Here is a 17,909-nt window from a genome sequence, read left to right on the forward strand (position 1 = left end):
TGCTCCAGAAATACACTGACTTGGCTACACTCGATAATCTTCAGAGTTCAGAGGAGGCCATAGTAGCTCTTCAAGCCAAATTTAAGACTCAGGCTACTAACTCTGAGCAACTGAAACAGCAACTAGAAGAGCAGATTGGTAGTGTCCAGACACAGCTCCAAACAATTGTCAAAAGCATAAAGTCCCAAGATGATTTCGATCTAGTGATTTCTACTCTGAAAGAACAGATTCAATCACTGGAGATTCCTAATCTGGACCCCCTGAACAATGCCATAGCCGAGGTCAAAGAAAAATCGAGACACTCAAAAACTCTATGAACAACCTACCATCTTCTGATGCTCTGAGTGAAATCACTCGTAGTGTTGCCAACATTAAGCTGCAACTAGAGACATACGAAGATTTTGGAAAGAAATCAGAGTACCATAACCCATCTTGAGGGTACCATAGCAGCAGTACAAAACGATCTGACAAATGTACAAGAAACTCTAGAGTTCCGTTTACCTGGTATCGTAGACACCCTTGCCAGTGTCCAGCAACAGATCACCAAACTTGAAAACCTCAACACCGAATCTGAACTATCCCATTTTCATCACTTGATCGATGATATTCAAACAAAGCTTGAAATTTTACAACAATCAACACCTACTCAGGCAGACATAGCCCTGCTCCAAGATGCTATGCGTAGTGTAGCTAATTCTACTGAATTAAATGCTGTAAAATTGGTTCTTGAGTCTCTGCAGAATACGGTGGTCAATCTCCCTACATCACAGGAACTTAAAAATATTAATAGAGCCGTACATCGCATATTGAAATCTGAAGACATCAAGAATATTCAGACAGAGATCAAACAGCTTACTCAGACAGTGGCTACTCTTCCAACCAATCAGCATATTAACGAACTGCATGCTCTGTTTGAGGATATAAGAAACCAAGTCCATGATCTTACAGCCCAAAGTTCAAAATTGGCTATTGTTGAAAATCTACAGCAAATTGTAGCCAACATCAAGCAACAGCTAGGAACCATGGAATCCAACAAAGCAAATGCTCTGTCTTTTTTTGCCACGCAGCTTCATGAGATTGTGCAACAATACAAGAAACTTGCTGTGGACATAAGAATCAAACCAGGTCACGACGAGATTGTTAGGACTATCAACGAGCATCTTGAAACTGTAATGAGTAGATTGCTTACAGCAGAAAAAGAAATATCTGGCCTAATCGAGAATCCTAAGTACACAGTAATCCTTGAACTGTACAGTGTCCCCAACAAAGAATACGATTCACCGTTTACACCAGGTGGCAAACTGTATATGTTGTCCCCTGCACAATTTTATTACCAGTTCTTCGTGAGGGGCACACTCAGACCGGTCAAGATCAAATACTGGTTACAACCACAGGCCCACCACTACCCTACCTTATCGATAGCCAATGCTGACAACATACAAAAAATCACCAGTGTGGAGTTAGAGGATTTTACAGACCCCGATACACTAGAAACAACCTATGCTGAAGATGATGGTTCTCTCGAGTTTAATATACAAATAGGGGACAAGTTGTATTTAGAAAATCCTGCGGTATCTGCTGCCGAACACCCCATAGTTGCGATATTCTTGCTTACGTACTATGTCAAGACAAACCATAGTTGAAGATCTACACAGACCAGTCAGACGTAACTATAAGCGACTGCCAGTGGTCACAAAAGGCATAGACGATCTCTGGCAAGCTGACTTGGTTGAGATGGCAAGTGGAAAGCTGAAAAACTTGGACAAGATCAACAAGTTCTACAAGTATCTACTTACTGTCATAGACACATTTTCGAAATATGCCTGGGTTGTGCCGCTCAAATTCAAGACTGGAACATGTGTTACAAAAGCCTTCAAGACAATCATCAATCACAGTAGAAGATTACCACGCTATCTACAAACAGATTACGGCAAAGAATTCTATAATTTGGTGTTCCAACAATTTGTTAAGAGCCAGTCAATACGCCATTACTCAAGTTACAGCGATCTCAAAGCCTCTATTGTAGAGAGATTCAACAGAACCCTAAAAGGTCATATGAATAAACAATTTATGCTTCAAGGTAATTAAAATGGCTTACAATCCTACAAGAACTTCTAGATCTATATAACAATTCGGTCCATGCCACGATCAATATGAAGCCCTCTGATGTAACCACATCTGACGGACAGCAATTGATCAACACTGTTGACTATCCTAAATATCAACCAACAACCAGAAAAGCTAAATACAAGGTCGGTGATCAAGTAAGGATCAGTAAATATAAACACATATTCGAAAAAGGCTTTACCAGAAACTGGAGCACTGAATTATTTACAGTGGTTCAAGTTATACATAAGACCCGTAACACATATATAATAAAAGACCATCGCGGTGAAATTCTCAAAGGCCGATTCTACGAAGAAGAACTCAGAAAAACTAAACAGCACAACACATATATTATAGAAAAAGTCATCCTCAACAAGGGCAACAAGCTACTGGTCAAATGGCTAGGCTTCCCAGAAAACAACTGAATCAAAGCAGACAAAGTGATTCTTTGAACACCTGGGATGTTATAAAGCGACTACCAGAGCCCGAACAGAAGACTAAGAAAAATGGCAATCTGCTACCTGATAATATTCGTTGTCTTATTGTTGGGCCGTCGGGATGCGGTAAGACTACGCTACTGGTTGATAATTTTTTACTGGCCCCTAACTTGTTAGACTGGAAAAACAGGCACTTGTACGTCTTTTCTAAGAGCTGGGAACAATTAAAATATCAGCAGCTGATGAAGCTATACAATGGACTGGCTATAGTCACTTTTCAATCAGATCTTAAGCCACTCGATGACTGTCTCGATAATTCTGTTGTTGCGTTTGATGACATTATACTGGATAATCAAAACGAGGTTCGAAATTTATTTACACAGGGGCGGCACAAAGAGATAGATTGCTTCTACCTGGCCCAGAACTTTTCCAAAATACCGAAACAGCTGCTACGAGACAACAGCAATTTCATATGTGCGTTTCGTGAAGATCATACTAACCTCAAACACATACATGACGAGTATGTAGGTGCAGAATTAAGCTACAACGATTTTTCTAAGTTTTGTGGTAGATGCTGGAACCCGGACAGCTACGGGTTTGTCACAATCGATATGACAAGGAAGCCCAATAGTGGTAAATATAGGAGTAAAAATCAACTATTTTCTAGACGTAGAAACGTATATAAACAACCATGAAACGACCAATCGTTGACGATCTTAAATTAAGAGACTATCTTGTAAAACGATTCAAGGGATGGAAATCAGGGAACCGAGGTTTTTATGAAAAACACAAGCGCACAGAACAGCCTATTATTGATGCGATTAGTGAACTGGGTAAAGATATCAAAACTGTTACAGAGCAGAACCAAAATTTGATCACAGACCTTGTGCCGGTAGCTGCTCGGAACATATTAGATTATCCAATCACCCACCTTTCTAGTATTCATACACCTAGTCTGTTCGTCCTCGAAGAATCGAAGCTAGTCAGGATCCTATTGAATTGGGCCTTCTTGCTAAAAGATATTTAAGCACACCTAAAGACAGCAAAGACGAGGTCTTCGGTTTATACGCTGATACAGAGTTTGACGGTGGCATCATACATAAAATTGGCAATTTTAGGGTAACCTTTATGGGCAATGATCTGATTGTATATTCTGAATATTATCTTGGAGAAAGAGGCGGTTTTGTTAAGTATCCTGGAACACCTGGTTGTGGGAACTGATGACTCGCAAACGACCTGACAACTATACAGATCAAGACTATGAGTACTACAAAGAAATACTAATAAAATCGGATGCCTTGTACCAGAACAACGATCCTACACAAAAAAGAGTCAAGTTTAGCAGTGGAGCAAAATACAACAACTTAATCAAGCCCATATGGACACAGATCAAGACAGGTAGCGGGATCAAACAGTACAGCACCCTGCCTAAAGAATTCGTCTGGGTTGACGATGTCAGGAAACTCGTAGATAGGTTGCTGGTCATAGCTGGCGAAGAAAATGCCGGTAACCACAATTTTTACAACAAAAAGTTTAGAATTATTGAAATGATAGCTATTAAATTGTCCAGTTTCATAGTCAATGACACTAAGGGCATTGGATATCTTATAAAAATTATTAATACTCTACCGCCTAAATTTTGGAATATCTCTGAGGATCGGGGGCTGGTTTATGACATCATAAATAAGCTGCCATTTGAGCTACACATACCAGGCTATCCGTATTGTGGTCCCGGCACCAAACTGGACCAGAGACTAAACAGAGGTGATCCTGGTGTGAATCCCCTAGACGCAGCTTGTAGAGACCATGACATAGCATACAACACACATGCCAATCTTGATAGGCGACATGTGTCAGACAAAAAATTAGAAGAGGCTGCATTCGGTAAATTAGTAAGCAAAGATGCTTCTTTGAGTGAAAGAATAGCAGCGTTGGGGACCACCATAGCTATGAGCACCAAACAAAAAGTGGGGTGGGGGTTGTAATATATATATATATATATATATATATATATATATATATATATACAGACTAAGCACTACAGACTATATACAGATCTTAAGCTGGTCAATTCTATATAATAAACCTACAATGAAGGCCATGGGTGTTATGTATCAGATACCATATGCAGGTCTCAAATCTCTTAGGACTATCGATAGTCTTCTAACCAAAAAGCAGCGCAAGAAGAAAGCTCTTGTCTTGCCAAAGGCCACGGTATGAAATTGTTACTTAATACCCTCCAATTAAAAAAAATACAGCATTCCAGGAAAAATTCCCATGTTGGGGGCTTCATATTTAGTATCCCGGCTATTTTAGCAGCGCTAGGAGCAGTTGGTAGCTTAGCAGGCAGATCAGCTGCCATAGCAAAAACAGTAATAGATGCCAAGAATAATAAGGCAGAATTAGCTGAACAGAAGCGCCATAATTTGGCCATGGAGAGACAAGGTAAAAGTCTGAAAAGAGTCATGAATAAGTTTTTAAAAAAAAGTGCCGCTTACCAACCAAGATATCGAAGCTTTAATCAAACCACTGGGCATCAGAAATTTTAGAGGTGTGTACATGTCTGATTCTTTACCAAAACAACCACTCAAAAAAGAGTGCGGAATAATCAATTTAGATAAATACATAAATCAGGGCACTCACTGGATCTGCTTTCTTATATATTCAAACAAAGCATTTGTATTCGATTCGTTTGGAGGCATTCCACCTAAGAATTTAGTAAAATATCTAAAATCGACTAATATTTATTACAATGACGAGCGTGTTCAAAATTTCCAAGATGTTAATTGTGGACATCTGTGTTTATCTATTCTTAGATATCTGTTTCAAATAAATAAACCATCGATTGAAGATTTACAGAAAGCCTTGTGGTATCTGAAACAATATGGGCGTATTCCATCTTACCAGCCAGAATTCAATATTGAAACTCAAACTACATGATGATATTGTATATCCCAAAACAATAGCTCTCAGAGCATTCTATGGCATGTACTTGATCCCCAACGTTACACACCACAACAACAAGATCGCAGTAGCTGACCAAAAAATTGTCATCACTCCAGGGCAATATAATCTGTCTACTCTAAATGCTCAGTTACCCAGTGGTGTAGTGTTAAGTCAAAATTCTGTCACTCACATAGTAGAGATTGTGTCTGCTACAGAGACAGTAGATCTGGGTACTGTAGGTGAGCTATTAGGCTTCCAGAACAACATAAAACTTGAGCCAGCCATCAAACACACAGCTATGAATATACCTAAATTCTTAGCCATAGAGACTCTGAATATTCACTGTAATGTGGCCGAGGGTATGATCACCAAATCAGATGGCATAGGCACTCACAAACAAACTGGCATCATCGCAACATTAAAACCTAACTCTGAATTCATGGAGCCAATCATCTACACTCCATCACCAACATTATATTTTCCTGTGTGCCATAATAGAATTGACGACATCGATTTGGTGGTGACTAACGAAAAAGGTGAATTAGTTGGTTTTGCTGGATCCACAACAATCGCTATCATAGAGATGAATATCTAAATAAAAATACATACAAAAAAATGGAAAATATTGAGAGTTATGGGTTACAATCATTCCCCCCAAACAGGAGGACCTTTGCAAATTTGAATCAACCCAACACAGAGATTAAGGTTGACCTTGACGTAGGGGATGGCTTTATACACCCCACAGAGCGGACCTCTATCTCAAGTTTGATGTTGTAAAGCTCGATGGCACAGAGTATCCGGCTAACTCAAATATAAGACTGGTAGACAATTTCGTACAGCATCTGTTTTCTCAAATCCAGATCAGAAAGCATGGTGTTGTTATAAACAGAGTAGACTACCCTGGTGTTACATCTCCAGCTTTGGCCACACAGAACTTATCCAAGACCAAGGCTTCTTACTACAAAATAGGCGGATTTGAGGCTGGCGATAAAATATTAACCAAGAGCCACACTGTACTGTTCCCTATGCTCCTGTTGCAAGGATTTTCTTCCGATTGCAAAGATATTATGTGGAAGGGTGGTCTAAGAATCATATTTCCAAGAGCTGCCAATGATAATAATGCTTTGATGCGGTACCGTACACACAAATTCGAAAGAAACGCCCTCCCTTACGGTTATGCAACCCGTAATTTCATATCATCTAGTTTCGCCTGGTAGAGTAGTTCCCGAGAAGAGCAGTGTTTCCAAACCTATAACTGTAGTGTTTTCAACCCTGTATTGGTAGGTTGGTTGTTGATTTGGTGTTTTAAGTCCACAATACACAGTATGACTAATCGGGACTGGACCTACAGTTTAAAGTGGGATCCGAACCCCTTTGTGCCTCCGCCGGGACTCCTTGATTACAAGGCGACGACGATACCATTGCGCCATCCAAGCCTGTATTGCTTCGTAGAAGACGAAACCTTAACGTAAACTTCTTCATTCGTGAGTTACATTTGGTTTACAGACGCACATTACAGGACACTCTTTTCCTGTATTGCATGTGTTCTGGAGCATTTATTTTTCCTTCTGCGGAGAAAATTCTGTTATTATTTTACATCTTATTTTTCGCAGCTTCTCTACCATTTATTGGCTAATCGCAACAATGAGGATGAATGATGACTCGATGAAATTGATAAGAGGACAGTCATAAAGAAACCATGGGGGCTAGATTCATATTATTAGTATTACTAGTATTATCTTTCTTTTTTTACTTTACTTTTGGCTAATCGCAACGATGAGGATTAGTGTATGATAAAATGCATGAAAGAACACTCATATACAATCATACCCAGACCGGGACTCCAACCCGGGAATTTCGGCAGCGAGATCAAAAGCCGACGGCTTACCACGCTCGGGCACAGACGCGGCCAATTATTATTAGTGATATTGTCTTAAGTAGTGTATTTCTCCACCATATTCTTTCATACAATCATGCAACTGATGAAAATTAAAATGTTAAAATACGTGCCTACGTTTTTTTTAAAGCTTGCAATATAAACCCCTGCTGCACGAAGCCAAATTGTGGGAATACGAAACAGAACCAAGTTAACATATCTTGACCGTGGAAAGTGTTAATACAAAATCTAGAAAATAGCCATTTAACAGTTGCCTGATTGCTTTTCCATTTGTTGTATGGGAAGAATTGTCTGAAATGTGTGTGTAGTGGCAGGCAAAGGAGAATACAAAGATCGAATAGAGAGGCAGCACTGTCACTGTTCTGCACTGCACAGACAACGCGTCTCGTCGAGTGGGCGGGGCACTGTGGGTGCGAGCGAGCTGCTGTTGCTTCTGCAAAAAAGAACACTGACAGACAACTGAATGACGCTCCGCTTAAAATCTAGTAAATCGAGAAAGGATTTGTTGAGGAAGTGAATTGAAATATAAACGCCAGAATTTGGTCTAAGCCTATAATGGTTACTTGCAATAAGAGCTGATCAATTTTTACATGTGGAATTCCGTAATGAAGGAGGCAACAGGCCGCACTCCACACCTTTAGCCTGGTAACACTAATAAATCATCTCATTATATGCGTTCGGTTATGCTGATAGTCATGTTTAATATATTACCTTCAAACATAAACAATATCATGGACTCACTCAGAGGCAGAATTCAAGTTTAGGCTTTACTTTCCTGAAGATATTTTAGCAATATAATCATTCCGCTCCATTTTCGTATTCTCAATTGAACTCGCACTATTTTTTCCAGAAGTTGAGTCCCACCTCCCTTCTCCCACCTTAAAAATTCTTGGGTGAGAGGCTAAAATTCCAGACAATACTTTACGACTCAAAGTGACGTGACCTAGAACGTAGTGAAAAATCACTGGTGCAAAATTCAACGTAATGATGATAAAATGAAGGTAGGAAAATGGATGTGCTAGAAAGTTTTACATACATACACACACATAGTTAGTTCCGTGTAGAAGACATTTCTTCACATTTTTCTCACCTTGGCTTCCTTCAATTCACGCAACTGTAAAGCCATGAACTCGTTAACCCCCTATAATCACGGAGTCCCAGGTTCGATTCCTGGTGGAGACACAACTGCCTAGTGGTTCGGATCTCACTTTCAACTGTAGGTCCCACTTCGGGTAGCCTTTCTGAGCATGAAATGGAATTAAAACACGTTTACCCATCACAACACACGCGCAGAGGGCGTTGAACGTCATGACTGACAATTATTACATACATCGAACTTTCAGCGAAGCTGGAATAAGGTCTATTTGCCATGCCAAATAGTGTGAATTTTCAGTCTTCTATACGAAGTACATGCAAGTTATCTAAAAAAATGCAAATGTGAGGGTGAGTCGAGCTACGTTTCATTCAATAAGATCTTAACTTCAAACATATTTTGCTTTATAGCTGTCGATTTCGAATGGGCATCTAAGACTGGTTGCTTACCGCACCGGATTTGGAGCAAAATCATGGACTGTCATAGTTCCAATCACACTACAGACATAGCAAAAATTGTTCGCCTGAAGATGAGAGAAGAGGTGATCTCTTGAAATGTCTCGAAATATATAGATAGAATATATGTTCAATCAAAAGGAAAAACAATGGATAATGTCCAATTAAGTAGAAACGTTGTTAGAACCGGTGTTCATTCACAGAGCAAAAGGGTTATTGTGACAAAATCCTGTTTCCCTGCTGGCTGCTTCAGAGAAGAGGGCTTTGTGAAGTTATCGTTTCTTGCCCAAGCGGTAGGCCTAATTGGTTGATTGACCACGAGTTCCTTCGTAGGTAAACGCGGCAACAGAGGATCACTGCCATAAAGGTGGTTCCCGCGTCGGCTGAAAGAGCTACAGGAATTTAAAGAACCATTGTCACTAACTTCAGACAAACATCTAATAATTTCCTTAGGTTTCGAAGCTGATCCGAAGGGACAACAAATACCAAAAAAACGACATGAATTAAATGATCGATTGGTCCGTTCTTCTTCTGATGGATGGCAATTTATATTAACAATAATAATCGTAAGCTTATCATTCAAGAGTCAACAATCAAAGCTAATACGCATCTATAGATCAGAAATTACTAGAGTGTTAAAGTTGTTTTTGTACCTTTTGTTATATTAAGTCGCTCTTCTGCCACTTTCGGCTAATGAGGATGAGTGACGATTAGATTAAATTGATGCCATAATACCAATACTGAAGCTGTGGCTCAAACCCGGAAATTTCGTGGTATCGGAAGTGGACCACTTAACGCGTTTGGCCACCAAAGAGAACCGGCTCTGCGGCCAAGCGGGGTTAGTGGTGGACTAACGATCCAGACACCGAATGTTTCGGGTTCGAGTCCCGCCCGGATCTTTGTCAATTTCTTAATCGTCAGAAATCCCTTCACAATCTAAGACATACCATTTTATCAAAACTTCATTCCCCTCCCCTCCACCTCAAATTTAATACTCAATCTTCCCAACAAAATTTCCATGCCAATTTTAGACTTCCTGCTGATATTGCTCCCTCCAAAAAAGCAATCTAAGACGTAATAGTAATACACAAGACTTGGGATTCCCTGCCCCCCCCCCAAATAATTATCAATCCCGCTACCTTAAAATCTCACTAACTTCATTAATCGCCCACCATAATTTCCCTATCAATCTAAGGCCTAATATGTAAGAGTTGGATATCGCCCCGCCCCCACCAATATTACTTATTACCCGTAACAATTCCCCTGACAATCTACAAATGAATATTTGTATAACAGCAATGGCTAATTGATGACGTAATTCAACTTGTGCCCTGTTTACTCAGTCAAATTTCCATCACAGTCTGCGCCATAATGCCCCTCCCCCTGGACACCCCTGATTTAGAACGGTGGCAACGTGATAGGTGTAATGTAACTAACAGTTAAGTGTTAGGAATGGGTGCATGTGTGCTGCGCATTTGAATTTCATGTGAATCAAATCTGTCAATAATGTGAATATTAATATTATAGAATATAATATAATGGTTCAGGTGTGCGAAAAAGTAACCAAGAGCACCAAGGTATCAATAAGAAAGAATTGGAAAGATAAGTTGCATATGGAGATGTGTGTAATTATTAGTTTTGTTCTGGGATGTAGCAAAGAACATCGGTTAAACAGTGCGGAGTTTCAATACTGTGTTCACCCGCCGTTGGATTCAAGCACATCATCTAGTCGACGAGGCAAGGATTCCACGAGCAGATGTTTGGTCTTCTCCTTAAACTCTCCGAAACATCAAACACGTGAGTCAGTAGAGCTTCCGTTGTTCTCAGTTGTCTAGGTTCCCACTCTCTCACCATCAACGCCCAAATATTTATATTTTCGATTGGAAGACTTCGCTGGCCAATCTACTCTTGAAAGCAGATCCGCCGCACAAGAACATGCGGACTATCTCCTCTCTTGGAAATTCCGAAGTGTAAGGCATGATGAAATGATATCGTAAAGGAACATTCGGACCGAAGGGACATGCTGCACGTGGCACATGCCTCTTGAAAACAGCTTATCATTGGTGCATGTAGAGTTTCACGCCCATTCCGGTGCAGAAAGTTTCATTTTATTGGTTCCGTTGCAAGTGACATGCTCAAGGCATAGATACGAGTAAAACTGCTGCAGGATCTCGAACGAAGCACCTACCGGGGCTCGAATTAAAGCCAAAGCGTGGTGGCAAAGGCAACCGTGAAGTTACTGCATCTGAGATTTACGTCAAGCAGGGCCTGCGTGGTGTGTGCAAAGAAACTCACGCTTGCTTTAGGAAATAAGGATACTATTGAATCAATGCAATATAAAAGAGTATATACCGTAAAATATACATTATTATTGACTCATGCATTCCATTAAAAAATTGCATTGTTTTCTCGCACATTTCTGCCCGCAATGAATATAAATGTATAATCTATTAAATTAAGCAGGTGCATGCAGATTTAAAAATATTGATAAGATGATTCAATTGAATTGAATTGAATTGTTGTTTTTTAAGTCCACTAGTGCACAGAAAGGCTAATTGGGACTGGACCTACAGTTTATAGTGGGTTCCGAACCACTATGTTCCTCCACCGGGTATCGAACCTGGGACCCCTTGATTAAAGGTGACGACTCTACGATTGCGCCATAGGGGAGGCCCTAGTCCTCTTACGGAGATAATTCGTTCGGAGAAATAGAAATGCCCTATCAAAACAATTGGGGAATATTATTTTCAATGTGGATATTCTTCGGAAAATATGTTTCTAACAACAGTTTACCTAAAAAGTGGGGACTTGGGGTGAGAGAGAGGGACGGAGTTGGAAGAGAGAGAGAGAGAGAGAGAGGAAAAGCACACAATTTTCTGTTCAGTGCGAACCTTTGGGATTGCTTTTTCCTAGCGCACCAAAAACACAATACGTATAACCCAAATACAACCCAAACCTTCAATGGCAAAATTGTGAGTCAATCACTCAACTGGAATAAAAAGTACGGATTTAAATCTAGGCCAGAAGATAGTTGTTGCGCTACCATGTGCCAAAAAAATCCACTTTGCCCGCGAGAATTGTCATGCCTGAGTGATATGTAGTTTACGTTAGTTGTGCGAGTTGCTTCAATTCCATTGCCTGCCAAGAATAATGATAGCGCTGAAAGCATAAAATACAGAAATGTGCATGTTTGGCGAGCTATGAGAAAAGCAGATCCTTGTGTTTTCTTTTCAAAATTTACTAATTTTATGTCAACTTTTACATATAGCCAATGGCGACAGAGGATGATGAATGATGCTTCAGGGAAATTGATGAAGATTGAAGAAACAACGAAAAAGAAAAACTCATTATCAGAGGCTAGGACCCAAGAACCCTGGCTACGCAGCATGTTATGATATTTAAGTATATCACGGATATACTGCTAAATCAATTCCTAGATATTTGTAATGAATGAACCCCCGCCCCCGCTACGAGAAAAAGAAAGACTATAGGATGTGAAACATTCACAATGTAATTGCATTGCTTTACATCGCTCTTGGCTGTATTCCAAATGTAGTAAGAAGACAGCGATAAGTCGGATTTTTTTTTGTGTGTGTTTTTTTTTTATCGCAAGGGCTACCTATTTCATAATTTATAAAGAGTTAACTTCGTCGTTACACTAGCACCAGGCACAAATGCATCAATTTCTATTTCGGTTATTTTACATCACTCTTCTGCCTCTTGAGTTAATCGCGATAATACGGATGAATTATCAATTTATAAAATTGTGACGGGACAAACTCAGTGATACATTCATGCCTGACCAGAGTTCGAATCTGGAACATATGACCTCGCTTCGCTAGAAAGGCTGGCAGAAATGTATCGGAAAAGTGTAGGAGCACCAAGAACCGGTTTCACCCAGCACAGACAATGAAATCATTTACAGCGACTCGCTGTGGCAGTGTTGCTCGTCACCCCCTCCCCCTCACTCGCAGATAGCATAGCCTTCTCAGCACCCACCTGCTGATGGAAGAGTGGAACCACAATCAAAATAACCTGCGCAGACCCACGACTCCTGTGCACCGTACTCCCGCGAGGAGGGGCGGGGGAGAGTGGACCATGCTTCCTTATGGCCCGAGCTGAAGGGAAGAAGGAAGATCTGCGCGGGTACTTTTCGTCCCAAGGATTTTTTTCGTTGTGGTCGATCTATACTTTTCGTTTCAGGCATATTCCGACTGGAAAGTTTCAGGCACCCCTCCGCCCCCCCCTTCCCACCATGGTTAATAAATGAGACCCTTGCACTTCCGAAACCCTTATCGCAAGAAAAAGCTGGCATCAATTTTACACCACCATACAATAAGATTTACACGGGAAACATTTCCTAACATATTTTCTTGATTCGGACTAAGGGCAAATTAAAAATAGTCAAAGAATTAAATTACTGAAAATATGGAAAAGCGCGATACCGAAATCTGTAATGAGTGCAAAGGGAAAATCGAGAAAAGGAAAAAAAAATTAAGTATAAAAGTATTCGAATAACCAGATTAAGAGAGAAAGTTATCACGGCTCGAACAATGCAAATGAAAAAAAACGGGAATACGAATTGAAATATACGACAATCGGAAGTAGGCTGAAGGAAGCAAATTTTAATAAACGTGGAAAGAAAACATAATGAAAGGAGCGCTGGTTCGATTCGCGACGGAAGCTCATATTTGTTGTTCGAATCCCACTCTATACTGTATGTCCAGATGCATTTACACTTAAAACAAACTTCGTGGAACTTTTTCCAAATCAGATGTCGCCAAAAATTTAAAAACAAAAAGAATAACTGAAGGAAAAATGCCGAAAGCGTTATTGCAAAATGAAAAAAAAAATCTTCACATATTCGTTCGGAAGTGGTAAAAGAATAATAAAAAACTCAAGCATAAATGTTAATAACACTTGTTATTATTACCAGAGACATTCTCAAAATAAACTTCTTGTCCGTTAAAATCAAATCAAGAGGAAAGCAAGATCTCCACCCGGTCGCGTGAATCTGTGGCTAGATTCAAGAGTTGGAAACACTACGCTTCTCGCGAGCTGCTATTCCTGGCGAAACTAGATGATATAAAATTCCGGGTTGCATAACCGTAAGGGGGGGCGTTTCATTCGATTTTGAGTGTACATTAAACTCTACTGATCCAGACCTGCCCAATACCATCCCTGACGAGGGCAAATGTGTTATCCAGACTATGGAGCTAAGAATTCCGGTAGTTGAATACGAGGCTAGTTACGCTCTTAAATACAAAGCCAATATATTGAAAAATCCACAAGTGCCTATACAATTTTATACGTATCAATGTGTCCAGAAATCTGTTACTGGTAGCTATTACGAATTCGATGCTACGAATTCGTTCTCCAGTATACAATATGACATGCCAGATTTTGTAGTGGTACTGTTTCAGACCGGACGAGACAATAATCAAGAAAAAAATTCAAGTAAGTTCGATAACTGCAACATCAAGAACATATATCTTAAAAATCGACGAAACGAGGTGTTCCTCAGAGAAAATTATAATTTAAACATGTCCAAGGATGATTTGGCTCAAATTATACGAGGCCTATACAACATACAAAAGAGTTACAACCGGGAATAATGAGATGTATTACTCATCAGATGAATTCAAAATACAGAGACCTATGTATGTCATCAACACCTCAAAACGTAAACAGGTTGTTGTTAATGACAGGACAATTATTAAAATTATCTGTGAATTCCATGATACACCCCCTGCTGATACCATATGTAGTGTTATTCTTATAGGTGAAAAATCATTTGTTTATGATGTAAGAAACGAACGAGTCACAGAGCGATTTTAGGAGACCTCTGCACAATGCATTGTCTTAGTACTAGATATACAAGTTGAGGCTGGTACCTAATTAAAATATTCATCATATTTTGGGTTAACATATTAATACTCTGAACTGACTGTCAAGTATTTAAGCACACTTTACAGAGTATTACACTAAAGGCAATAAGCTCATATGAGCATCTTGGCTTAGTTTTAAGAGTAGCCATAACAAAGCCAAGAGGGCCATATTTTTTACGATCCAATGGACAACAATGTGACAGATGCAGCTGAGGGGGGTCATACTTTTCACGGGAAATCCCCGAGGGCTATTTTACTAAATTCTTGGATTTGACAGAGTAGTACACTGTAGGCAATAAGCTTATATAAGCATCTTGACATAGTTTTAAGTGTAGCGAAACCAATCTGAGGGGGGTCATACTTTTTGTGTCCCAGTAATACCATATTTTATACTACTACCTATGTCCATATATATTTTTCTTTCTTTGGCGGCATAGACTTTAGCCTTGTTAGAGCACGCTTCCTTATTGCATGTCTTTCGTAGCGTACATCTGTACAAAGCTTATCAGCACGTCCTACAAGCGAACCATATTGTGAAGATAAAGGTTTAGGAGAACTACACCATTTCCTCGATTATTTAGTACTGAAGGAACTGAGTGCAATTTCAGCGATGGCACTACAGTTGGCTTCATGACACTCTTTGGTGGAAGATGCAGGAGTTCAGCTTTGATATCTTCACAAAAATTGGCACTCCACACTCGCATTTTTTACATTTCGTCTACAAGCACAAATCCACTGTTTACTTACGCAATTATCGTCTGGAAATCTATAATATTTTATGTCTGTTCGTTTAGTTTTCTGGTTATAGCTTTCATAGCTTGCTACATCACAATTAGACATGATTGTAGTCGGCAAGAACAAAAATACAATAAGGTAACAGTTTCATACATCGGAGACACATTTCTTCAATTTTACACAAGAAACTACTTACGGAAATGAGTTTTTCCAAGGTTTACAACTTACGTTGAGGTATTTTCTTTGATCGTGGAATATATTTGACCGGGAAATCATGTATTTGTGAAGAGAAATATCTCACCGACGCACAATTGCCATTGCATTCATTTGCTTGCCCTACGACAACCGGATGCTGCGAACGTTTGTAGACGTAACCCCCCGCCAGTGTTTCAACCCCCTTTTTTTACTATGCTTGCCTAACGTAAACAAACCTTATCGGAAATGGTTCGTGGGGTTATCCGTGTATGGTTCGTGGGGATATCCGTCAGCTACCCGGGCTATCCGTCAGCTACCCGGGCTATCCGTCAGCTACCCGTGTATAATGTATAATTTCCACCGGTGACGAACAGAACCGTAGGTATTTTTCGGTGAAGAATGTTGAAACACTGCATACCCACAACGTGAGTCAAGATGTGTCCGCCATAACGTGTGTTACTGAAGCGAAGAAAGGAATTAAAAGAAGCACTCAGAATGTGAAAAATTGCGTTTCTTTTCGTGTAAAAAACATAATGGCATCTTGAACTATGTTCCGCACTACACAATTACCAAGTACGAACCATGCGACACCCAAAATGTGCGATTTTAATGTGTCTCCAATCTATGAAACTGTTACCATACAATAAAAATAAATAGAAGGCTACAAAATCAACAACCTGCTTTTTCCGTTTTTGTGAGGTGTTAGCAGCTGAATGTGCACCGCACCAAACCCAATTCCTCCCAGATGACGTAATGTATCCACAGACGACTGCGCATACGTACTGGGTGCTCGTTGCTTACACATGATGCAAGTACAAATAAGGACGGAGATTTGGATTGACATTGTAATAATATTGAACAAAACAAAGTTCAGACTGCCCCACTTGACCGCCAGTACTGCTATAACGGATGCGGGCTCGCTGAAACGGTAGTCCTGCTAACATACCACGTGGCGATTTCAGAATCAAGAACCTTAGAGACCAGTGGTAAGTGATAGACGTCTACAAGTAATACCTAGATTGTCAGCATCCTTTACTTCAGATGGTAATGTGCGATGTATAAATTAGCATGACACAAGATACGGGAACTCTACACGACAAGCATGCTTGTGCTATGAACGACAAGTTGCTTCTTTGAAAGGGTATATTCAAAATGGTGGCCATCAGCTGCAATACAGGCTTGCAGTCTAACACGCAGAGATCGTTGCACACGCTGTATCATGTCTCGTGTAATTCCAGCACACGCTGCGCCAAAACGGTGTTTCATGTCTGCCGGTGTGGTCAAGTGTCAAAGGTGTCAAGTCAGGGAGCAAGCCGGCTACAGAACACGTCCTCCTTGTCGAATCCAACGATGTGAAAACAGAATCTGCACACAATCCTTACTGCGATTTTCACTACGAGCTGGGCACCCATCATGTTGATACCACATGATTCTCCTAGTCTTCAACGGAATGTCCTCTAACTTTGGTGGAAGTTCATGTGATAGAAAGTTGGCATACTTGTCGGCATTCAGTGTACCGTCTATGAAAAACGGCCCTATGACGTGATCACCCACGATACCACACCACATATTCACACTCCACGGACGTTGGTGTTCCACCTGTCGAAGCCAATGTGGATTTGTTACGGACCAATAGTGCATGCACTGAAGATTGACGTCACCATGACTTGCAAAGGTTGCCTCGTCAGTAAACAAGATACACGACAGGTGTGTCGTTTCTTGACGCCCATGTACAAAATCCACACAGTTCTGAAAAATCATTCCCATGGCGTTCTTGATGGAGTGATATATGGTATGGGTGGAACTTGTGGCGACGAAGAATACGTAGCACACTTCACTTACTTATCCCACTGTCCCTAGCGATAAAACGGGAGCTAATGTGTGGATCCACAGCAACAGCGGCTTGCACGTTGGTTTCACCCACTTCTCCAGTCACCGTTTGATTCGAGTACGTTTGCGAGGCGTTACACTGCCTGTTTTCCTCAGTTGAGTGAATAGCTTGTCAAACAGTCTTCGCGACGGTTGACGTCTGTCTGGATATCTCTCTGCATACACACGACACGAAAGTACGGCATTTTTCTTGCATTCTCCATACACTAGGATCATGTCGGTCTTTTCTGCGATCGTGAACACCATCTCCTCCGGTGTACCTATGTG

The sequence above is a fragment of the Lepisma saccharinum genome, chromosome 5 (assembly GCF_977018435.1).
Source record: "Lepisma saccharinum chromosome 5, izLepSacc3.1, whole genome shotgun sequence".
NCBI lineage: Eukaryota > Metazoa > Arthropoda > Insecta > Zygentoma > Lepismatidae > Lepisma > Lepisma saccharinum.